The sequence below is a fragment of the Schistocerca nitens genome, chromosome 4, assembly GCF_023898315.1.
Source record: "Schistocerca nitens isolate TAMUIC-IGC-003100 chromosome 4, iqSchNite1.1, whole genome shotgun sequence".
Lineage (NCBI taxonomy): Eukaryota > Metazoa > Arthropoda > Insecta > Orthoptera > Acrididae > Schistocerca > Schistocerca nitens.
The window spans coordinates 803,081,665-803,106,868 of NC_064617.1; the positions used below are offsets into that span (position 1 = coordinate 803,081,665).

Sequence of the window (25,204 nt, forward strand, 5' to 3'; positions counted from 1 at the left end):
AGCGATAAATGACTTGTATCTAGTAAAAACTTTATTATATGGTCGAATGATTTACAGGTTTTTTATGTACACTCTAAATGCTCCCACATGACGAACCCGCAGTTGGCAAAAATATAACCCGGTTTCTTATCTGTGATATCAAACTAATTTTGAAGCGACGTGAGTAGTAGATGTAAGTTCAGCGGTATACATCTCTCTTCAAAATGGAGAAATATGGTGCAGCAAAACAGTTGTTCATATTACAGCTTTTTTTGCTAACTGTCAAATTGGTATTAATTCTGCAACTTGTGTGGCAGTAATCGACAGTGGATTGACTATCGACCTTACCAACTCGAGCGAGTTCTCCGAGGCTGAAGGACTTTGGAGTGGACAGTTCATTCTCGAACTACTTACTACTTAGTATGCTCACGCTGTTTAGTGTTTATAGTGTGTTCTGTAATCTATAGTTAATAAAACGTGTTTATATGCAGTAGCGGTATTTCTGTTAAGATCTATTCACAATGGCCGTCGTGATAGTCTCACGTCACGTCACGTGATCTCAACACCCCATCCCCGTTTATTTCGTCGGAATTACAACCTTTGTTTACATGATTTTCAACTGTTTTTAAACGTGAGCCGTGAAGTGCACAGACCTTTGACCATAGATACTAATAGACTGGGCAAGCAGCATGGAGGTAAAAATAAGAGGAGTTGTCATGACGTCACAAACTTGAAGCCAACCCAAGTGAAGATCCGCCATGTTAGCTACCCCAAAACATTCGCTTCTGGTGGTTTGATTTTGTGTAGTTGTGAAGTGTTTTGATAAAAAATGCCGGCTTGCGTCGCTTACGGGTATACTAATCGTTCTGATTGTAGTCTAAAGTTTAAACAAATCACATTTCATTCGTAAGTGGACTTACTTAAGCGCTATTTCCTTTTATACACTTGAAATTCTGATGCACTGTAAAGTTTTACAGTTTGGTTTTATTTATGTGATTTGACTTCAGATTGCGGAAATACAGAAGCGTCCGATCTTACCCGTCGGCTTTGACCCATGACGTCACAAATACCGCGGAAACGACGATAAACAATTCCAATATGGCGGATATAAAAACATCGAATACGTATTGTAAACACTGAAATACACAAGTTTCACAAAAAGCCTAATGACTGTAACGGGACAAGCGTGGGAAATTGGGGGTTTTTGGGTGGGGAGAAACTAAATATGTCGTTATGCGCTGGGGGGAGTCTGCAGTGCCCCCCCATCCCCCCACAGGCTTCATTAGTGTCAAATCAATATTTTCGAATCATAGGCGGCCGCTGCCGCGGCCGCATTCCAAAAAAAAAACTCCCAACCTAACCTCAAGTGGGCTACGCTACAGATCAATATGTTCATCAAATTGCTTCATATTACGTATACATGTTCTTTAAACAAGAGTACATCAAACCATGTATTAGGTTTTCCCCGCCGTAATGACGTCACACACGACACACGCTTACGTCACGGGTCAAAGCCGACGAGTAAGATCGGACCTTTCTGTTGACCCCAGATTGCCTATCAATCTAACACGAAGAGCTATCTGGAGGTGAGCAGTACACTTGATTTTCAGTGTTTGGTTATTCCCAAGTAACTGAAAAGTTCTGGCAAGGAATATCCTGGAAATGGGGACTAATGTTTTAAAATGCGTAATTTTATATAAAAGTAATGTAATTACATGTAGTTAGTTAAATATTCAGTAAAATGTGTGGAACACCTGTTACAGTCGATAAATTATAAGTACTTAAAGGGTTACATATTTGTTAAAGCAAAGTTCCCTATCTGGGATAAGTCCAGGATATTTGGATCATTACATTAATAACTGTGTTGTCCTGTTACTCTGTAAGTTGCTGTTATTTGCCACACTGAATGTCACTTGGTAGGTACAATTTATGAACAAAGCAGATGTGTAAACTACAATGGGAGACAATCTTAAATAACGTTCTTTTCCTTCGTAATTTAACGAATCTTTCACTTTGTTGCCATGACAGCTGGCTTGTTTATATCATCCCTCCATACATCTATGAGACTCCAAAGGAAATATGGTAAGTTTCTTGCAAATTTCAACATTTAAAATTTGCATTTTACTTGAAAATGCAACGAATACAAATCGGTGCCTCTAAACTATCAATCATTGCTTTTGGAGTTCTGCTTTATCAATTACCGACACAAACACAATGAAAGTGAATAGAAATGGATTAAGAAAGCACGCTTTTCATAGCACATTTTTATTATCTCGGTTCTTCGAAGTGTATAAACAAAAAGGAATTACAGCACTAAGGCCAGAAGCGTCATATTTTCGTGTCGTACGCATTTAAGACCAGAAAAATGTTTGAAGTTGCGTTCCTTATGCTTTGTTGTTCACCAAAACAGTGTAACATTTACTATATAAAATAAATATCGCGTGCACAAGACAGAAATAACGAACAAGAAGCAATTATAAACACTCGTTCGCTAATGTTTTGGGGGATCCAAGATGGCGGCAGGCCCCGCCCACTGGCTTCAAAACAGGAGGATGCCAAGTTCAGGTGCGTCTCGCGGGCCCCGAGGAATCGCTTCATGACGTCATCAACAAGGCTGAAAGCGTGACAGCGCTGCCTGGTGACTAGACCTGTAAACAACTCTGTTGACGTAAGTGACGTCACACGTTAGCTACAGTGTTTATACAGACTTGCCTTCAGCTGTTGTTTTGGAATGTCAAATTAATCCAGATTGTTTGAATGAAGCTTCCGTTAACAGAATAAAATATAGAAAGAAGGTTTAAATGCGAATAATCTGTATTATGGTGACATGATAAATCCGCAGCGTAGTCAAGGTTACATATTAGAGCCGTACGTGATTTATTGAAACCAACTCATTACAAATTATTGGTCAAAAGGCAGAGTGATTTATAGCATAACACATATTACGCATTACGGACAATGAGTCTAAATGTTTTTAACGCATTAACTGCTGCTTACTAATGTAGGCTAACTACCACTGAGACATTTGCAGCACGAATTTGTCTTTGAACCCATACCAGCGGAAAAACGAATCAAATATGGTAAAGGATGCGTAGTGGAACGCCCATTGCATTTTTCCAGTTTGTGTACGATATCTGTATCAAAACACATCGGATGCTTGTTCATTTTCTAATATATGTTTTTAGGGGATGACCAAGTAGTTTTATTTTTTTTTTATTATGAGAAATGCGTTAAATGTGGGAAAGTGCATTTAAATATGCCACAAACAAATATTAGGCAAAGAGACACGTCTGTCTGTTACCACAACCTTTATTTCTCATTCGCTGAGTTCCACAACTGTCAACGAAATTATCGCTTTTCAACCTAATGTAGACCTCAGACTATGCTACAAATTATTACTCCAGTCAAGGTTTCTAGGGAAAAGGGGGCGAAATCCAGTATAGTGCTTTTGTCCAGATATGTGCTCTTCCCCTGTGTGCGTTACCGATATGCTTACATTTTGATCGTTGTTTTTCTGTAAACAAACAGCTATATGCCAATCACATCTTCCTGTACGTAGTTTCTCAAAAATCCAGTTTATGTGATCTTAAAATAAAAAGAGCTCAATGAGGGAATATTAATAGATCGAAGCAATACTGACATCTCCAAATTGTAAGACTGCTATAAATGGAAGTCACTGATTGTCAGAGTGTGTCAGTGGGACAAAACATTTGAAGTAAATCACGAAGCTTTAGGTTAGTTCAACTATTACTTCTTAATGTAGTAGGCAGTCACAATTTTCTTCCGTATTTTTATGTCTATACATACTACACAAGCAACCAAATGGTACCGTTCCACTCGCAAATAGAGAGAGGGAAGAAAGGCTGTCTATCATCCGAGCCCTGATTTCTCATGCCTTCTAAATTTTCTCAATAGTGTTATACAAAATAATACTCGCACATAGTTTGAAACTACTGGTAACCTATCTAGCATCAAGCCTCTGAGTTGCTTCAATGTGTTGCTTAAATCTGACATGGATCTCAAACTTTGGAGCAGTACTCATGAATGTGTCACATAAGTGTTCGATACGGGTGGTCTAAGTGATCTTCCCCTCATTTCCAGTCACAAAACATATTCATCTTCCCAGAGGAAGGAAGTAAGGACCCTGAAAGCTAGAAATGGTTTTTTTTTATTCGGTGCTGTTTCTCTCATACTTTGTACAAAGCATTTCAGAATTTTACAATGAGTACTGGCAGCCCTACATATAATGGTAACATTAAAACCCTGTTAATTTGAACCTTAGTGTTAACTATCATATGCATCCTTGAGTAAGAACATTACGTTTAATTATAATTATAGAAGGAGAGGCTAGTAAATTAATTTTTTTACTTTGTATTTTATTAATATCTTAAGATTTTCAGTTTGCTGCCTGATGTGTTGCAGCAACCTCTTAAAGACTTTCAATCAGAATGTGAAATTCCATTTCCTTCCAGTATTTTGCAAGTTCATTTCACTGAACAGAGTAAAATTACCACTATTATGGACAACAAATACTATTAGGGAGTAAATATGTTGACATGTAAGTGAAAGACTCCGAAGGCCCTGAAGAGACTTCTGTAAGAAGCTGCACTATCGATTTTACACAATAATTTTACTCACATGGATCAAAAGTTCTGTTAACTTGCCATATCAGATTTGAATAATATCGCAAGCTTTTCATAACAGCCTCCATCACCGTCACCAGTAATGGTACTGGTATGTAATGGTATGGTGTACTGTAGCAGCACATTAAAAGTGTTTCAATTGAACTGATTCTGCATTATCTCTCTTCCCCATGTCCTTGACATTAATGCTACCAAGTTATGTTCTTGTACGGTAATTAGTTTCCATGTTATTTTATTTATTTATCGTGTCAGAAGCAAACTAAAAAAAACAATATTAGATACATTACTACATACATACATACATTATGGTTTATAAATTAAACTAGTCAAGAATGAAATAAATGATTAGACACAGATTGTGTTGTCAAACATAAGGTAATTTTAATCTATACAGTGGATGCCCAAAAATTTGCAACGTCCAGTGCACTTTGTGTAGCATTTACGAGGTCCTCCATGGTGCACACAGTTGGAGGTAATGTGCATTGTAGTAGATGTGTTGATGTCTGCATGGCAGCTCTGCAGTCACACTGGAGAGAGTCCACCTGGAAGCCCCACCCCTCCAGATTACTCTTGGATCTTGTGACAGAAGAACGCAGGTGGTTGAGTGATTTCCAAGTGGACCATTTCTCTGTGTGGCGTGGGGGAACCACTTCTTGCGGGATCAGCCACTCCTGCAGATGCTGGCATCTGACCTGCCATCTCTTCTCCCGGTGTTGATGTGGAGTTTCAGTGAGTAGTTCTGTACTGTGAAGGAAGCTCTTTGTAGACACAAGTCTTTGCTGTGCCAGTTGGTGGCCATGTAGTGGGTGGGCTTCGGATGTTAATGCCTTCTTCATTTCACTCCGTGCTGCTGTATCTCTTCGGATGTCCGGGGGGGCTATGCCGGATAAGCACTACAGTTTTTCCACAGGTGTGGCTCTTAGACAACCCGCAGTGATACGACATGTCTCATTCAGAGCAAAATCAACTTTCTTTGTATGTGTAGATCTGCACCATACTGGGCAAGCGTACTCAGCTGCAGAGGGCTAATGCAGATGTGCGCACTGTGTCTGGCTGTGCTCCCTATGTTGTTCCAGTCAGCTTCCTAACCACATTGTTCCTGGCAGCCACTTTTTGCTTTGTTTTTAAGCAGTGTTCCTTATATGTAAGAGCATGGTCCAGAGTGACTCCGAGATATTTTGGAGTCTTGCAGTGTTCTAAAGAGGTTCCTTCCCAATCTATCTGCAAGGTTCTACTAGCCTGTCTGTTTCGGAGGTGGAAAGCACAGGTCTGGGTCTTACAAGGATTTGGTTTCAATTGATTGTCCCTGTAATAGGCAGTTAATACTTTCAGAGCATCAGTTAGCTTCCGCTCCACCCTCTCAAAGCTGTGATCTTGTGCTGAGATTGCTCGGTCATCTGCATATATGAAGCTTTGTGTTCCTTCTGGTAACGGCTGATCATTAGTGTATATATTGAAGAGGGTGGGTGCCAGTACACTGCCCTGTGGCAACCCATTTTTCTGCTGCCTCCATCTGCTTCTTTGTCCTTGATATTCCACAAAATATCTTCGGTTCTGCAGAAGATTTCTAATTAGACAGGTTAGTTTATAGTCCTTGGTGAGGTTGTATAGCTTCAACAACAAGAGTCTGTGGTTGACAGTGTCGTAGGCGGCTGAAAGATCTATAAACACTGCTCCTGTTATCTGCCACCTTTGGAAGCCGTCCTCTATATGCTGTGTCAAATTCAACACCTGTGCTGTACAGCTCTTCCCTTGTCTGAATCCTGCCTGTTCTATCATATCTGTAATTCTTTGGAGGATCAACCTTTCCAATACCTTATACAGGTGGCATAGGAGGGAGATTGGCTTATAGCTTTTGGGGTCATCCCGGTCTTTCCCTGGTTTATGTATAGCTATAATTTTTGCTTTCCGCCAAGATTTTGGTATCTTGCCGCTCTTGACACAATTATTCATTAGCTCGAGTAGCCAGCACTTTGCGCCTGGACCAAAGTTCTTGATCTGTTCACTTCTTATGTCATCTACCCCTGCTGCTTTTCCGACTTTGCACTTATTTAGAGCTGAGTCGAGCTCATTCAAACTGAATGGTCGAGACAGAGTGTTTCCCTCTTGTTCGGGCTCCCTTTCCAGGGTTCGTCTCCCGATTTTACTGGTATGATCAGGTTTACCATTTTTCAAAAGCTGGTATGCGATCTGGTCTGCCTTCACATTTGTATGTGTATTGGGTTGGGAGGGATCATTGTTAAGGTGTCGTAACAATCTCCAGGCCTTTTGACTTCTTCTACTCATCTCACATTCTGTCATCAGTTTAATCCACTGGTCTCTCTTCGCCTCAGAGATTGAGGAGAGAGTATTTTGTGTAGCCAGATAAGTCTCCTCGCTATAAGGGTTTTCTTCATATAGTCGATAGTATCCGTGCAGCAGAGCAGCTGTTTCAGGTGTCATACCCTGCAGATACATTGTCCTGCACCCTCTTTGAATTGATGCCCGGGAGCAATGTTTGACAGTTTGAACAAAGCTGTCGTACCCTTCAGGAATAGGTCGCACAGACTTAATCTCCTTGTCCAGAATCTTAGCAAATTTTTTCCAATCAGCTTTCTTGAACTTGTATCTCCGTTTGAAATTCACCTCCTGTGGCCTTATTGCTGGAAGAACTTGACACAGTAGTGGCCTGTGTTGCGTCTTTGGTATGGGCGAGCACACTGATTTGGAGCAAAGCTGTGTGATGTCTTCACTCACAAAGAGGAGGTCAGGGTTAAATCCACGTTGCCACCTGCCACTGTTGAAGGAAGGGGGGTAGCTTGCTGTCATGTATAAGAGACAACTGGCAGGATTCAGCCCAGGAGAGGACTGCCTCCCCATTTTCGTCATCTTCAGAGTATCCCCACAAATGACTATGGCTGTTAAAGTCACCGATTACTACAGACGTCTTGCTGTTATGGAAGTTCCTGGGTGGTGTGAAGGAAAATGCAGCCGAAGGGGGCTTATACACAGAGGTAGCCACGCAGTTACTCAGCTCCACTGAAATGACTTGGATGTTATTTTCTACGGTGCAGTGAGCACTGATTATCTGAAGCCCTGGTCTTACAAATATAGCACTTCCATACTGAGAGTGCGGTGTTTCTGCAGCTAGTTTCATGCCCGGTATTTTTGGTCGTCTCTGTCGCTCATCTCTATGCGTCTCTTGTATACACAGGACGTTGCATTTTTTGTCACGGCATAGGTTGGATAACAGATGTTCTTTGGCTGATGATATGCCTTCAATATTTATAGATATGATAGTTAAAGTTGGCTCGGATAAGGACCGTTTATTTCCATGTTATAACATGTTAAATATAGAAAGTTTAACTGTAACCAAGCAGTAGTTTTCTTTGGTGACAATATCAGTTCCAGTGCACAACTGAATTTAAAAATCTGTCTTGTGGGGTGAAAATCCGTTACTGCTGCTATCTTGTGCTGACAATGAGATGACTTTCATAGAAATACTGAGTTATTTCATTTGTAATACAGTTTCATAGTTTAGTTGCCCACGATCTTTACACTTGCATGCAATGGGTGTAGCATCAGCATACAGAACTATCCTTGAATTTGAGGAGCAGTATTTTGTCATTTACACAAATCAACAAAAGAAAGTATCCCAGTACAAAGTCCTGGGTACCCTGTATTACCTATCAGTAATGTTAGATCTGTGTGTGCCACTCGCCATCCTTATGAGTGAAAACTGATTTGTGTTAGATAAAGTTTTATTAAACTGTGAACAATTATCAGCATAATTACCAGCCGTTTTCCCTTAGTATTTACTATCTCTCTCTACAAGCAACTGATAGAGATTAGCTAAAACAAATCTGTAATTTCAGATGGAGGTCTGTCTATATCTAAAATGATGTTTCCTTTCCCATCTATAGCTTATCACAGAAAGTTGAGTAACACCTTCAACACGTAGGAATTACATCTTTGAGCACCAATTATTGCCACTTTTTGCAACATCACCATAAGGTTTGATATCCCTACTGAAAGATGAGCAGAAATTCTTTGTTAATGGGTGCATAATAAGATTCTTTTTTGGTATACCAATGCTCAGTAATAACTGAAACATCTGGTTTATTAAAACATGCTACTATGTCCAAATCATTGTGCTTATTTCCTAGGCTCGTAAAGTTTTGGAGGATGATCTTGGTTTGCAGGTTGCATTGTATCCAAATATTTATTTATTTATTTTTTGTAACCATAAATATCCCCATTAAGCAAATCAGATGTGCTTGTCAAACTGGTAAGAGGAAACAAAAAGGCCACACATGTACAAAATAATAATAAAAGGAAAAATTCCAAAAGAGTTCCTGACAGCAAAATGTAAAACTTAATTGTTTTTGGATATATTACTTCTTATATCCTTCATTCAGAAACTTAAGAAGGCTGTTAGTTTAGTGTCTTCAAGGCATAATGCTGTTTCATTGAGCATCGCAACAATCAAGTCTGAGATAGTAGTGTACTATGATACTACCTATGAAGAAATTGATGCACTGGATGTGAAGTGCACAGTTTAGTCTACCCAGCAGAAGATGGCCCTGCACTGTTCTATACCATCATGAATATACCTATACATTAGTGATATATTCATCACTGACAGAAAATTGAATAATCACATTTTTGCTTCAAGTTTCTGAAATGGCAGTTGATGAGATCATATCTGAAGAGACAGCTATCAACCCACACTTTCAGCATGAGGTAGGACTAGCAATTACCAGAATTCTGAAATGTGGATCTTGTAAACCTAGAGTTGCTCTAGGAAAACAAGTAAGATGTGACACGTGTTCCAGATCAAAGATGAGAAAATAAAAGGTTGCTGTATTAGTTATAGCATACAAATATGCAATGAATAAGAAGTGTGAAATGACTGTGTTCGCCGGCCGTGGTGGCCGAGAGGTTCTAGGCGCTACAGTCTGGAACCGCGCAACCACTACGGTTGCAGGTTCTAATCCCGCCTTGGGCATGGATGTGTGTGATGTCCTTAGGTTAGTTAGGTTTACGTAGTTCTAAGTTCTAGGGGACTGATGACCTCAGAAGTTAAATCCCATAGTGCTCAGAGCCATTTGAACCAACCATTTTTTGGCTGTGTTGAAAGCTATGTAGACTTGTTTAATTCCTGGTTTAAGTAATTCACATTATTTCATTGCTGTTTCCTGCTGTCATCCATTAATGTCTCAATGTCAACAACTACTTTGTTACTTTAAAACCTTCAACATGTTCACTGTGGCTGACACAAAGGTCAATAAGAGCTACTAACACCATGTTTTTAAGTGTCATCCACAGTGAAAGTGCAAAACAAGAACATTTTTGCAATTTAATTGAAAGTCCTAATTCAGCTTCCTTTTTCAGGCATGTTTATTTTTAAATATTAAAACTGATGAGAGTTTCATTACTAGACCACTAATTTTGAAATCTGGATGACATCATCCCAGCACTGTAACAAAATGTGCACCATATCCAACAGGTTAAATGCAATCTCTCCTCTCCACAAATTTGCGCCTCAGATGTGTTGTATGTCATATAATACTACAGTTAATTTTCCATATATCTGAGCAAACCCAGTTCTTGCGTGTCCAAGTTTATTCATCTAGGCATTGCACCTTTCCCTTAACTTTAGTGTGCTTAACAATAAAATTTGTATGAAAAGTTTTCTGTGTAAATTACCTATTCTACACCTACAGCTAATGCTTGTATAACCCAGTGTGCCATTCAGGTGGTTTACTTGTGTGTCAATATAATTGTCAGGTTTGGTATGAAAGGGTTTCTTGAAATATATTCCCAAATAAATTTTTTAGTATCCATTCTCAGTTGCAAAATATATTACGCACTGTCAGTGCCATTTCAATGCAAAAATTTTAAATCATGCTGGGGAATATACCAATAACACAGTTCCAGCACACCTCAGAAATTTGATTTTAGTTGCTTCAACCAATGAGAATTACGGACCAAGTCTTGCACTGCCCTGTTTTGTGTATTAACCCGTTGGCTGGCATGAATGTGGGGGTGGTCACAGCAGACTGCTCTGCTGGGGCCAGCAGTGATATGGTAACAACCAGGTATCAGCAATTTTACACTTTTATCTTAATGAGGAAAAATATTTACTTATATTTGATATTCCTTGCCATTTCCAGACTATTTTTGGGTGTGCAGTATTTTTATTTAAATGTCTTACAAAACCAAACGATTAAATGACTACAAAGTTATTCATGAATTCATTTTTAGATACATATTTAACTGTCTAAAGGATAATTCCTGAAACAGTAATTACCATTCTAGCTGTTCTTTTATCCACAACTGTACAGATGCATATACTTCACATTCAAAGTTCCTAAATGCCTGCTTAACACATTGACTACCATGCTGCTCACAGCAGAGCAGGACACTTAATGCTGTATGCCTAACATGGTGGTGAAACATCCATTACTAGTCATGTAATGTCATGTCATGTCATGCAGAAGATAATCTCTCAGGGAGTACTATAATCTAAAAACGTAAAATTATAACTAAAATGGTCATTTCCAATTATGTCTACCAAGCAAATTTCTTTTGCCATAAATGACTAGCGAACACACATGCCAGAGGATGGTAAATATTCGTACTTTGCCTCTGACAAGCAGCAAAGCCATTAGAAACAGCTATGCACATAGTCCAATTTATGTTGAAATTATCACCTGGGTATTTTAATTAAATTTGGTCTACTATAAGCAACATGATAAAGGAATCAAAAGAAACACACACACACACACACACTGAATTAATTTCTTTATTAACAACGCTCGGATTTCCACATCACCATAGAGGTACCAAGCTTGATGCGTTACTCGTTTTTTTACATGGCGAGTTTCCCCAGTAGGCCTATAAACCATGAAACAGACAAAAAGCTACTTCTCTCGCTGTCTTCTCTTCTTTGGATTTTCACTTCAGAAACTGAAACATCCATTACAAAAACAGATTACATCACTCACAAATCTGGATTCAGTCATTGCAATTCATACCTATTTTATTGTAAAAAAAATACTGACTATGATGAATGATGTAATTTTGAACATTCAAAAGTTTTCAAATGTGCAGGTTACTGACGTTAGAATACAGTTACTACACACTTTTTGATCAGGAAAAAGTTACGATGATTGCAACTTAAATACCGAAGCCATTTGTTATGAGAATACGCCATTACCACAAATAATCCACATAGATGCATTGAAAGAAACTTTACTGGGTAACATAATGCATCAGAATACTATAGGCACAAAGAATGAAATTTCTGTAGATTTACCATACACTTTACTTTTCTTGAGCATTATAAGATTACTAACGGAAGTTACTGACCGTCCATTATCTGGAATATAAACTATCCTTTCTCCTCTGCAAACATCTGCTTTTGCAGCAAGTATTATCAATTTTTTTTCCGTGATTGAAAAGCTTTAACGCACACAAATCACAAAACCCGCCATTACACACACACACACACACACACACCACACACACACAATGCATTAGCATGTCATGTTCAAAGAATATCCGCGTTTCGAAAACTACCAGCGATATTGGCTAGCGTGAGATACGACGTCATGTCATGATGTGACGTCATGATTCCTCGGGGCCCGCGAGACGCTTCTGCTAAGTTCACCCAACCTGGATATAATGTGACGTTATTATGACGTATATACGCTTTAGTCGATTAACACACCTATCGACTTTTACGAACGTTCGGGATTCTAAACTGTCGTCAGCTAGTGGTTTGTTTTGACACGTGCGATTCTGATAACAGCTCAGTGTGGCAGCGTATATGTATTTCGCCAAAATAAAAGTAAAAGAGCTGGATATTAATAGAAATATTCCTGACCGTGGACTTGAAAACACCACGGACAACACGTTTCGTTAAAAAGTGAAGTCTTCTTATGTCCCGACCAGATTAGAGTGTGTGATTGTTGTATTGAATGCTTACGCCGAAAATAATATTTATTTATTATCAATATTTTAGTATGGTTTCATACAATTGGTCTTGTCAGTACATATTAGATTGTACCAGCATACTCTTGCTGACTTTTTTTTCTTAATTTATATAGCTGAAAGAGAACTTGTGCAAGTTTGTTAGCTAAGTAATTTATATGTCCATCCCAAGATAGTCTTTTATCATGGCTGTTGATATACTTTCCGGGATGTGAGGTCGGCAAGACTCAGCGGAGCAGCGCCTCTGAGGAAGTCCAGCGCAGTCCTGGACGAAACGTAAGGAGCAGAAAAGTTCTTGGACCACGACCTCACATCCCGGAAAGTATATCAACAGCCATGTCACCCGGTCGTGAAAGCCTTCATTCTACAGTCTTTTATCAACCATAATTCCAAGTAATTTTACACTCGGACCGCAGAGACAGCTACCTTAGTGTCCAATAATGACTGGTGTGTAGAATGATTGACTTTCGAACTTAAAAAGAAAAATATGAGTCATTGTCGAAAAAAAATCGTCGACCGGAGATGAAATACGAGGGGCAATGGATTTTTCAATGTAATCTTAACCAAAGGTTAGTGTCTTGACGCATCTGAAGATTTTGGCTGCTGAGTGCTTCTTCTCACCGAGTAGGAATAACCGACGCACTTCAGCTGGGTCAGAAGTACATCAATTTCTGCTTGAGATTCACAATAACCACGCAATTGCCCGTCGTCATCGATGCTGAACTCTTTCAGCTTTTCTCTCATTAGTCTCTCGAATACTGAACACATAATTAGAGACGAGCAAACGAAAAGCAACGCACAGGACGCAAACACAGGACAATACACGATTTAAACGCAAGGAGCGCAAAACACATTTAAACGAATGGTGCAGAGCACAGCGCTACCCTGTCACAACCTCTCGAAAGTTCACAAAAGTCGAATAGTCGATATACGGTTTCTATCGTTTTCGATGTAGCGTGTATACGTCATAACGACGTCACATCGTATCCAAGTCCGGTGAACTTAGCATCCTCCTTCAAAACAACTTACAGCGTAAGTCTGTAGCGCCATCTCCCCTTATTCTATCTCCATGGCAAGCAGTGAAGCGGCTATACATCTGGCGTGGCTGCAACATAGAATCACGTGACTGTTGGCAGAACGTCGGCGGGTCAAGGCAGCATTCTGATTTCACTTCCAGTATTTCTCAGTGGATTTCCTGCTAACCTCACCACATTAAATGTAGCTTATGTAAACACAGCTAGAAGTGATAAATTATTGCGGTAACCACAGTACAAATTTAGTTTTACAGCCATTACTTCACAATGAACTTTGTGAACTGCTGAAAGACTTTCGATGTTCGGCAATATATTCGCCGTGAATATTTCAGTGTTATCAATTATGAGATGCATTCTCTACTAACAATACGCTTTATGCACTGCATAAAATGTAAATATTGCATGCGTGTGTTTTAGTGCCTTGGTTGGAGAAAGTGTTATAGACTTCATAAATCGGCATAAACAATGAAACCTGTAACGTAAACACACGTGTTCACATCGAATGTAACGAACTCCATTGTGTCGTTCACCCACAAAACGTAAAGGAGTTTCATTTGAAAGCTCTTTTTGGTTTAAACAGTTTGTTTCGTAGATGTATCAAATAAGATAGAATTTATATCTACAAAATCAGTACCTACTTACATAAATACTTGTTCCATAGATCATGAATACGATACTTCGCAATGATGTGTCAGTTTAATGAAATGTAGACCTATCATTACTTGACAATTCTTTCAATCACTTATTTATATCGAAAAAATCGTCTACTGAGCAGGAGCTGGCATTCATAGATTCTTTTAGTTTGATTTTAAGTGTTGGTTTTCTATCTGTCAGGCTTTTAATGCTTTTTGGTAAGTGACCAAAGATTTTTGTAGCAGCATATTATTAACCCCATACATTACAGCTTATTATCTGGAAACTAACATAGGCGATACAATTACCTTTTTGCAAATGGTATTCAGTAACTGTTTTTGTTTTTCATATATTTTGGTTCGATTCCCGGGTTCGATTCCTGGCGGGGTCAGGGATTTTCTCTGCCTCGTGATGGCTGGGTGTTGTGTGATGTCCTTAGGTTAGTTAGGTTTAAGTAGTTCTAAGTTCTAGGGGACTGATGACCATAGATGTTAAGTCCCATAGTGCTCAGAGCCATTTGAACCATTTTTTTCATATGTTTTGTAACTAGGAAGTACAAAATAAAACTAAACCCTGAGGAGAAAGGAAACCCCTAACTTGTTTTTGCAAATTATTCTTTATTATTTAAAATAATGGCAACATAATTCACCCCTTTTTGTACCTAAGTCAGGTTTAATCCAGGATAGTAAAAATAATCCTTTCTTCTTATGTAGTAGCAATGGACATTGCCATTGCTTTTGGAGTGGGAAGGGTTATTGGTAACAAATCTCTCTCTCTCTCACACACACACTATATATATGTAAAAAAAGATGATATAACTTACACACACACAAAATTCAAGCTTTCGCAACCAAAGATTGCTTCATCAGGAAAGAAGAAAGGAGAGGGAAAGACGAAAGAATGTGTGTTTTAAGGGAGAGGGTAAGGAGTCATTCCAATCCAGGGTCCGGAAAGACTTACCTTAGAGGGAAAAAGGGACAGGTATACACTCGCACACACACACACACACACACATATATCCATCCGCACATAACAGACACAAGCAGGCAAAGAGTTTGGGTAGAGATGTCAGTTGAGGCGGAAGTACAGAGGCAAAGATGTTGGTGAATGACAGGTGAGGTATGAGCAGCGGCAAAATGAAATTAGCGGAGGTTGAGCCCTGGTGGGTAATGGGAAGAGAGGATATATTGAAGGGCAAGTTCCCATCTCCGGAGTACTGATAGGTTGGTGTTAGTGGGAAGTATCCAGAAAACCCGGACAGTGTAACACTGTGCCAAGATGTGCTGGCCGTGTACCAAGGCATGTTTAGCCACAGGGTGATCCTCATTACCAACAAACACTGTCTGACTGTGTCTGTTCATGCGAATGGACAGTTTGTTGCTGGTCATTCCCACATAGAAAGCTTCACAGTATAGGCAGATCAGTTGGGAAATCACGTGGGTGCTTTCACACGTGGCTCTGCCTTTGCTCATATCTCACCGGTCATTGAACAGCATCTTTGCCTCTGTACTTCCGCCACGACTGACATCTCTGCCCAAACTCTTTGCCTTTACTTATGTCTGCTTGTGTCTGTATATGTGCGGATGGATATGTGTGTGTATACCTGTCCCTTTTTCCCTCTAAGGTAAGTCTTTCCGCTCCCGGGATTGGAATGACTCCTTACCCTCTCCCTTAAAACCAACATCCTTTCGTCTTTCCCTCTCCTTTCCTCTTTCCTGATGAAGCAAACTTTGGATGTGAAAGCTTGAATTTTGTGTGTGTGTTTGCGTTTGTTAGTGTCTCTACCAACACTTTCGTTTGGTAAGTTACATCATCTTTGTTTTTAGATATATTTTTCCCACGTCGAATGTTTCCCTCTATATATATATATATATATATATATATATATATATATATATATATATATATATATATATATATATATATATAGTGGTACTGTGAATATCCTTAGCTCCTTGCAATTCGAGACACTAATATGAAATTCCAACTATCTGTTACTTAACATTTAACTGGCACAGCCCAAATAGCAAACATTTAAGTTATTCTTTCTCCTGCAAAGCATGTTAAGAGTTTTATTCTTAACTGTCTATGGCAATCTGTTACTAGACTAGGAATATCACATCTTCAATGACAAAGGCATGAGCATAATATAATTCACATAAATTTTTCATAAAACATTTATTTTGCAACACAATACAGTATTTACAACAAACTCAGCACTGAACAAATTTCTATTTTTTTAAAAAGTAGACCAACACTACGCACAAACCATTTAGTGTTCCTTAAATAAAATTGTTTTTGTAAGCAAGCTCCTTACACATCCTTTCTGAAAGGTTTCTGTTACAGTCTTCTCCAAATGGTGATTTCTGATCTTGAAATACTCAAATAAAATGGATTTTATAAATGTTGAACGATGGTTTTCTGTGGGGTGAATGTTCGTTATATGTTCATTGATAGATGTAAATACATTGCTGTCAATTTCTGTCATAGCAGATGACAAGAGCACAAGCATTACATTTTTTTTTTGTCAGCATACCCTTTGCCTGCTGCAAATGATAGGCTTGTTCTGCTACTTTACAGATTTGAATAACATCCCTGGAAGTTGTTACTAAACCTCCCATATTCTTTCTCGTGAGTAGTTCATTATCGCTGTCTAATAAGCCATATAAAGAATTTGCACATTCAGTACAATATATGGTTTTCTTCAACTTACGTACTATAAATCCTGCAATGTACACAACAACATTTGTCACATACTTTGACAGTTGTTTAAAACAAATAGAAGGGATACTGTAACAGTGATCATGAGACACTTTGTCAACATTAGGAATTTCAGCTCGGTAATTTGTGTATGAAACAAATGGGTTTGTTTGTACTTTACCCAGTGCTGAAGATACATTCAGAATAGAACACTCTTCAGTGTCTAAACGAGTTCCAAACTATAAACCCCTTACTTGCTGATGTATAAGTTACCTTTTGTAAGCAGGTTTGAACTGAGTGGCTGTAGGGATGTTGTTATCACCACCATACCTCCTGATTGAACTAAAAAATGTCTCAATGGGATATTGTAACAACTTGTGTGTCAGTAAGAATTTGAGTTGTGGATTAGGACTGCTTATTAGAGAATTGTATAACCTTTTGAGACTTTGAATTGACACAATAAAACCAAGGAAACCAGTCTTTCTGTTTGTAAACAAAACAGAGGGGCAATTTGCATCCAGTCTTAAATTCTTTATATATTGTTCAGCTTCATCCAGTAAAGACAAAATGTGGCTAGCAGTCTGCAATGACAGAGGTGTTTTATAACCTTTTGCAAACAGATTTCTACTGTTGAAGCAATCAAAAAATTGTTCATAATCCTTATGAACCTAACTCTTGGTTCACAGTCTTTAAAATCGTCTAGCTGCAAATCTTTGCCAATAAATTCAAAGGCATTAGCTACACTATTACTCAATGTCTGTGCAGCTATTATGACATTCATTTTATGGCGATACCACTCAACATGCTTCATTCTTACTTTTGTAGCAAGATGAAGTGTCTCCCCACATTGCAAATCATGTAACTTGAGTACATAATCCCATTTAATAGGATTTCTATTGCCATCAAAAATTGTGCCCTTACCAGCTAAGGTATTATGTACTAACATTAGCATGTGACAAGAGTCAAGGAAAACATATATTTCATCATTACACAATGGGTGCTTAAAGAAAGATTTTATGTTAGATAAAGAAAAATAAGCTCCTAGCTTTTCTATCATTGCAGTATTTACATGTGTTCCATCAAAAGTTACTGATATCACATCAACACCAGCATCAAAAGTAAACTTTCGAGCCTCATTCAATAGGTTAGATTTTTCTAGTGCAGTTAGTCCATTGACTAGAAAGTAACCAATTGGCAGTTTTCAAGAACTGTTAACAGCAGTTACCATAAATGTTAGTGCCTCATTTGCAACAGGAAGGTTATCATCATCAAGCTCTGCCCCATAATCTACATATCCAACAAATTTATTTTGACAAAATTCAATGTGTTTCCTTATGGCAATTTCGTCAAATGACATAGCACACAGCAATTTCTTGCCCTTGTTCATGAGCTCTTGACTCTTTATTCTGAGAGCAACTGCTGCTTCTTTGCTGAAACCTTTGGCACAGAAAGGGGTGAATTATACTGGCACTAAAGTCTTTGGTCACTTACCAAATAGTATCAAAAGTCTGACAGATAACCAACAAGTATTTAAGAAGAAATTAAAAGAATTTCTGAATGACAACTCCTTCTACTCCATAGAGGAATTTTTAGATATAAATTAAGAAAAAAAGAAAAAAAAACAAAAAATATAAAAAATAAAAAGTAAAAAATAAAAAAATAAAAAAACACAAAAAATAAAAAAGTTGTTATATTAACTTAAGTATATTGTTAAATTAACTTAATTATGTCATATATTGGAAAATTTGACTCGTTCCACATCATTACGAAATATCGTATTCATGATCCATGGAACTAGTATTAATCTAATCTAATCTAATCTAAAAGTACAAAGAGTAGAGATAACACATACTTCAAATAGATCTAAACATTTAGTAAAACACTTATCAGAACCAAAATACATTAATATAGGGGTTCTGCAAGGTAGCATATTAGGACCAATACTGTCCCTGATATACATAAATGACTTTCCCAGTAGTGTTACTCATGGTGAAAAAATCATCTTCGCTGATGACAGCAATATTATAGTCACTGAGAAAACAAGGGAACCCCTTGCTGAGAAAGCAAATGAAACTCTCAAGGAAGTTTATGATTGGTCAGTAAGTAATAAAGGGATAGTGAACATATAGATAAATAATGCCATGAATTTCAGTTTGAAGAGGAAAAATGACAATGTTAAATTAAATGTAGATGGCACCTCTATAGACTGTGTAACAAATGCAAAATTTCTAGGAATGAATATTCATTCTCAGTTAAAGTGGTGTGAACACAGAATGTCGTCAACATGTTATGGCCTTAGAATCCTATCATCAGTGAGTAATATGCAGCGTCTTTTAGTTACATATTATTCATATGTACACTCAATTCTTAGCTATGGAATTCTTTTTTGGGAAACAAATGCACTAAATATGAACACAACTTTAAACCCCAGAAAAGAGCCACAAGAATAATAACCAAAAATACTAGTCGAACTCATTGTAAAGATCTGTTCAGAACACTGGGGATTTTAACTGCTCCATGTGAATACATTTACCAGTCAGTTGTACATATCAAAAATAACATTGGTAATTACTGCACATACAGCTCTGTCCATGGTCATGCAACAAGAGATAGACTCAATTTACATTTACCAAGAAAAAATAAATACAAAACTCAAAACAGCATTTTCTACCAAGGAATAAAACTCTACAATAAATTACTAAAAGAGATTAAAGAAATTGCCAAATTACACTTATTTAAAAAAGCAGGTAAAAAGTACCTGTTATGCAATATATTCTGTACAATGAAGGATAAATTAGCTAAAACAGAGTAGGGGTTTGATAAACAATGTTATACAAATAAAAAAATAATAATATTATGAAATATCCAACATTCCACAAAACACCTTCACTTTATGTTTTTGTCCTTCTTTTTTTCCCTTTCTAGAAATACCTACACCCAAGCTATGCATAGCACAATACTAACATGTCTTCCTCTTTCTAGGCTCAACATCTCACTCATTATGGAAGGATGCTGACTCGGTTTTTCAGGATAGCAAATGGGAAGCTACAGTACAGAAAATGGCCCAGAGATCACCTGTGTGTGTGTGTGTGTGTGTGTGTGTGTGTGTGTGTGGTGTGTGTGTGTGTGTGTGTGTGTGTGTGTGTGTGTGTGTGTGTGTGTGTGTGTAGTGCGTGAAGGATTATGAAACAATGTGTGTATAGTGTGTGCAGTGACTGATAGTGAGATATGAGTGAACAATGTGGCATTACACTATTTAATAAGTTATTTGTAAAAAAGTATTGTATATCAAGAGTAAATCTAATGGTTGTCTCCAACTAGAAGTCTGTAAATATATGTGTATACGAATTAGCTTATTTTAAATTGTTCTAAATTTCTAAATACTTTGACATGTCCTATACCCTTGTAAAAAGAGATCTATGGATGAATAAAGCTACTACTACTACTACTATTACATATGTGGATGCTGTAGTGCACATATGTACGAAAATGACATTTATTGAAATGAAATGGTTTGCAGCTTGCAGCGATAACTTGCACATTAGATAAGGAAGGACTAAATCGAAAACAAAACAAAAAGGGTGTAGATACGAAAAATGTTATTATATGGTACAGAAGGGAAATTTCAAGGTTTACCGGATTCTTTACATCTTCTAATAGTTCAAGGGCCTTATTTGTGCTTGGGCTACCTAGTGAAATTACGTAAATATGACCACTGAGATTTGCAAAACTATTTCACACACAATCCACACAGCTATGTAACAATAAATAAGCTTGCCACAAATGCTTACTTAAACCATTAGCACTATATGTTGCCACATGGCAACATTTGTCACACTTTTTTTTAAAATCGCCGTTTCCATAATATCAATGAAGCGAGAGTGTTGGCATTACTTGTAAGACTGTAAAGATCACTACATTTCAATAGTTTCAACAATATAATTAAAATTTATGACCTATGCAGTGCTGGAATTCATCATTTGCAGAATGAAGAAGGAAAATTGAGTATAACTTCAAGTAAGCATGTTCTACACAGTTATACATGAAATATGATTTTTTAATATAGTTATGCTTTATATAGTCAACTATATATTCTTTGAAAATTATTGCTTGTTGTGATACGAGTTACACTGAGTTATGCCGTTGGAACTTTGGTGTTGCCGTATGGCAACGCCAGGCCCCTTTATTCGCTAAAATGATGAATTTTTGCTTTTTTGTTTTAGAAGAGGTTTTTAGCTTGCTGAGGCCCTGGAAATTCCTTATAATGATCATATTGTAAGTGATGTGTTTGTTGAGCTGCCAGATCCAGAAGTAGACATGGATGAATAGTCAGGAAATGAAGATATTGGTGGGTAAGTAGGCCTACCACTGGTTTGTTTTGAATTGTCTGTTTACTGCTACTGACTACTTTATGATTTTTTTATTCGATTCTGTATTGTTACAGATTAGTAGACAACTTGTCCTCTTGACAGTTACGAGCTAATGCTGAAATAAGGCTGTCAACTAACGAAAGGATCGGAGTTGATCACGAAGACCATGACTCACTGACTCAATCAATGAACGCTGCACAAGATCCAATTGGACCTGAACTAGCTGCACCACATCCAAGTGTACCATAGCCATGTGTATCTGAAGTAAGACTACCTTATTCTTGGACAATATTGTGAACTGGTCTTCTGATAGAGATACATGTGGGTGGTAGTGCGAGAAGGGAGCTGACTTTGAGATTCAAAATCTCTCTACATTTCCAAGGCCTGGTACTCGAGTCACGAAAGCATGTCGATCATTGATACATTTGAACTTTTTATTGAGCAGGCAGTTATTGAACATTTGGTGAAACAAACAAAGCATAATGCATTATGTCTCAGTTGTCAAGAACCAAAAATTGCAGCAGACGATATGCAGTGTTTATCTCTATTTTGTGTGTTAGTGGCTAAAAGGAACTGTTAGGACTCAGAAGATAACATTAAAAACTTGTCTGTGTCTCAATCTATGAGAAGAGACAGATTTCTACAAATATGTAGGTTTCTACACTGTGCACATAATATTAAGATCGATCAAAATGAGAACACATGGATAATTCATCCAGTTATGGAGATGTTGAAGAAGCATTGCATTGAGAATTTCATACCTAAGAATACCTTTCATATGATGGATATATGGTGAAGTACTATGTTGAAGCTGCCACATATGCAAATAATTAATCCATGGTAATCCTATTAGGTTCAGCTATAAAATTTGGAGCCTCAACACCAAAGATGGATATTTGATCAATTTTGAACTGTATGAGCGGAAAGGTCATAAAGCAAATGCAGTTTATAAGTTTTTTTGGCAAGGTGGCATGTCTCTCACTTGTTTTGTTAGATGAAATTCCTGAAGTGTAGAGAGACCTTTGCTACAGATTCTACATGGACAATCTCTTTTCAGGCCCATCTTTTTTTCATTTCTCAAGCACTGTGGATACTCTGCAATCGATAAAATCAGAGAAAACATAACTCAAAAGAACGTCCATTGGAAAACAAAAAATGATTTTCCAAGAAAGATCGTAGACATCCTGAGGCAGCAATAGCGAAGAATGGTGGATTATTGTATGTGTGATGGGTGGACAACTCAGCTGTCACAGTGAGGTTTACTCCATGTGGTGCTTGAGAAGTTGAACAAGTTAAGAGATTTTCACAATTAAAAAAGCGACAATTAATGATTCCTAGGCCAAAACTGGTAGCCAAATATAATGCATATATGGGATGTACTGACAAGATGAATCAGAATCTAGCGTGCTAACATACAGGAATGAAGAGCGAAAAGTGGTATTGGTCTATCTGTACATTGATGTTAGATGTCACCATACAAAACAATTGGATTTTGCATAGTAAAGGAAGAAAGCAAAATGTATCTCAGCTGGCATTCAAGACGGAAGTAACAGCTTGGTACTTGCGGAGATACCATGCTTTAACGAAAGGAGCTGGAAGATCTGCATCAAGGGCATCTTCTGATAGTCGCATATCAGATTCAATTAGATTTTATAAAACTGGCCACCTCGTCCAACATACGGAAGAAAAGAAGAAGAAGTGGTGTACTCACAAGGACTGTAAATCTATTTTGAGAACATTGTGTTCCGAGCGTAATGTGGGGCTGTGTATAGATTGTTTCATTCCATTTTATGTACTGTAATGATGAGTGGAAGTATTTGATTCCTTTATCCATTTATCTTGGTCAATTGTATTCTGTTATAAAATATCAATTATAAGGGGGTAGTTTGAATTGTACCCTGGATGATAATTAGGCGAAATATTTGTCAGGATTTGTAAGCAGTAGGTCCTTGATGTAGGGCAATATACGAACACGAGAAGTAAGGTTAAACAGTGTCATTAACAAAGGTGGATCATAAAACACGTATGTTACGCGCACGCACCTATCATCTCTGTGTCTGGCTGTCGAGCGCGTGTTATGTACCGTACGGCTGTGTGCAACCCGTAGACCCTTACACAATTCTATGACAAAGAATTTATAATAAATTTACACAAAAAACTTAAATCTAATAAGAACTTTCAATTACTGAATATTTTGTTGCAGAAGTAATCCACATAAATTTACCTAGGGAATGCATCTAACATTGTCATACAGCAACATCAAATACGTCGCTTAAAGATGGTGATTTCCTTTGTAAAAACAATTATGTGTAACTTAAAAAATTACAAAAAAATTCAAGTGAAAATAAATTCAGGCACTAATGGGTTAAACAAACAACTCTAATACATCACTTGATATATATTTCATAAAAAATTATTTTATCTCTGTCACAGTGCCTGAAGGTTTCAGTCCATTTCTTTATGAAGCATTACAAATGCCTGACAACATAGAAATAAATTGCACTTACTAATCTGTCAGATTACATTCACAGTACTTTTTTCACTTCAGATTGTGGCTATATTTCAATCCTTGTAAAATATTAAATATGGCACCCATATGTATAGAAACCTATTTTATAAATGGAGTAGATGGCAAATAATTTAGTACACTCATGTCTTACAGTTCAGATTGCTATCTCATTCCTTCAATTGATCTTTCATCATTTATTATAAAATTATAAATTTTAACAAAAGAAATATCGAAAAATAACAATTTACAAAAAAATGACAAACAACAAAAACCTGATATCAGTATGAAAACCATGACAAAGTGAAATATGGAGACGTGCACATAGCTGTGTATCACGAGGAAATGAGCTCGAGGCTTCAAGTAATCAACAATGGATAAATGACGTCCACCATCCGAACCTTCTTTCTGACGAACCTTGACAGTGATGTGACAGGACGACCAGTGTGTATGTCGCAATTTGAAATGCATTCCAGAATGTTTAGATGTGATGTGATGACCCATGTGAATTGGCCTTTATACCTCGGTCGTGTGTCAAACAGGAATACCCACAGTTGTTTGAAATAATTTACTAGGCAAGAATGATTATTTTAAACGTTTTTTTCTAAAAACTGTATTATAATATGTAGATACACAAAAATTGGACGAAGGCCAATTCACTCTAGGGATCCATGGAACATCACCTTACATTGTCAACAAATCAGGGTGTATTACACTGGATGTCGTCACAGTATGTCATGTCAATTCGATTAACAGTTCAATCTAAAGGTACAAGTGAGGTTATCAGAAACCATTTGTGACACAGAAAGTTGGAGTACAGTCTCAGAATTGAAGAGGTAACAGCGATAAGATATATTAATGGCGAAGGCAAACTTCGTAACATATGTTGTTGGTCAATTCCGTGTGGTAAAGTGCTGAGAAGTGAAACAAGGTTTTGAAATATTTTTATTTATTTGCTAGCGAAAATAGATACCAAAAAACGCATAAACTTATGTTTGTAAAGCGGCAAGTAGAGTTTGTTTATCTTTTCCATCATGATTTCTTACATCCGTAAAGGCCTGTCCATACAACAATCCGTACACAACGATCTGTCAGCGCAGATATCTGCGTAAATGTCTGTATAAGCGATAGATCGATCCAAATGTGATGTGTTCACAGGCCCCAAGGTCCATTCTATTCATCGCCGCCATCTGTCGATGTAGTAAAGAAGTTTCAGTGGCAAGTGACACCTGTCCTACACTCTTATACAGTAACCTCAAACTTTCTTTAATTTATTGAAAAATGGAGGAAATTCTGTGTTCACAACTTTTCTTCACAAACAAATGCAAACAAAATGGGAGAATCAGAAAGACAGATCAAATG

General features: G+C 37.5%; 1 long non-coding RNA gene across 2 annotated transcripts; it reads left to right on the plus strand.

Annotated features, from left to right (window-relative positions):
• Window positions 1-686: 686 nt before the first annotated feature.
• LOC126253209 (uncharacterized) lies at window positions 687-23,595 on the plus strand. Of its 2 annotated transcripts, XR_007545920.1 has the most exons (4): window positions 687-885; window positions 1,530-1,565; window positions 21,190-21,318; window positions 21,411-23,595. It is a non-coding gene; the product is annotated as an uncharacterized LOC126253209 (long non-coding RNA). The 2 variants fall into 2 exon arrangements; XR_007545921.1 differs by lacking the exon at window positions 1,530-1,565 and having other exon boundaries at window positions 687-831.
• Window positions 23,596-25,204: the final 1,609 nt, after the last annotated feature.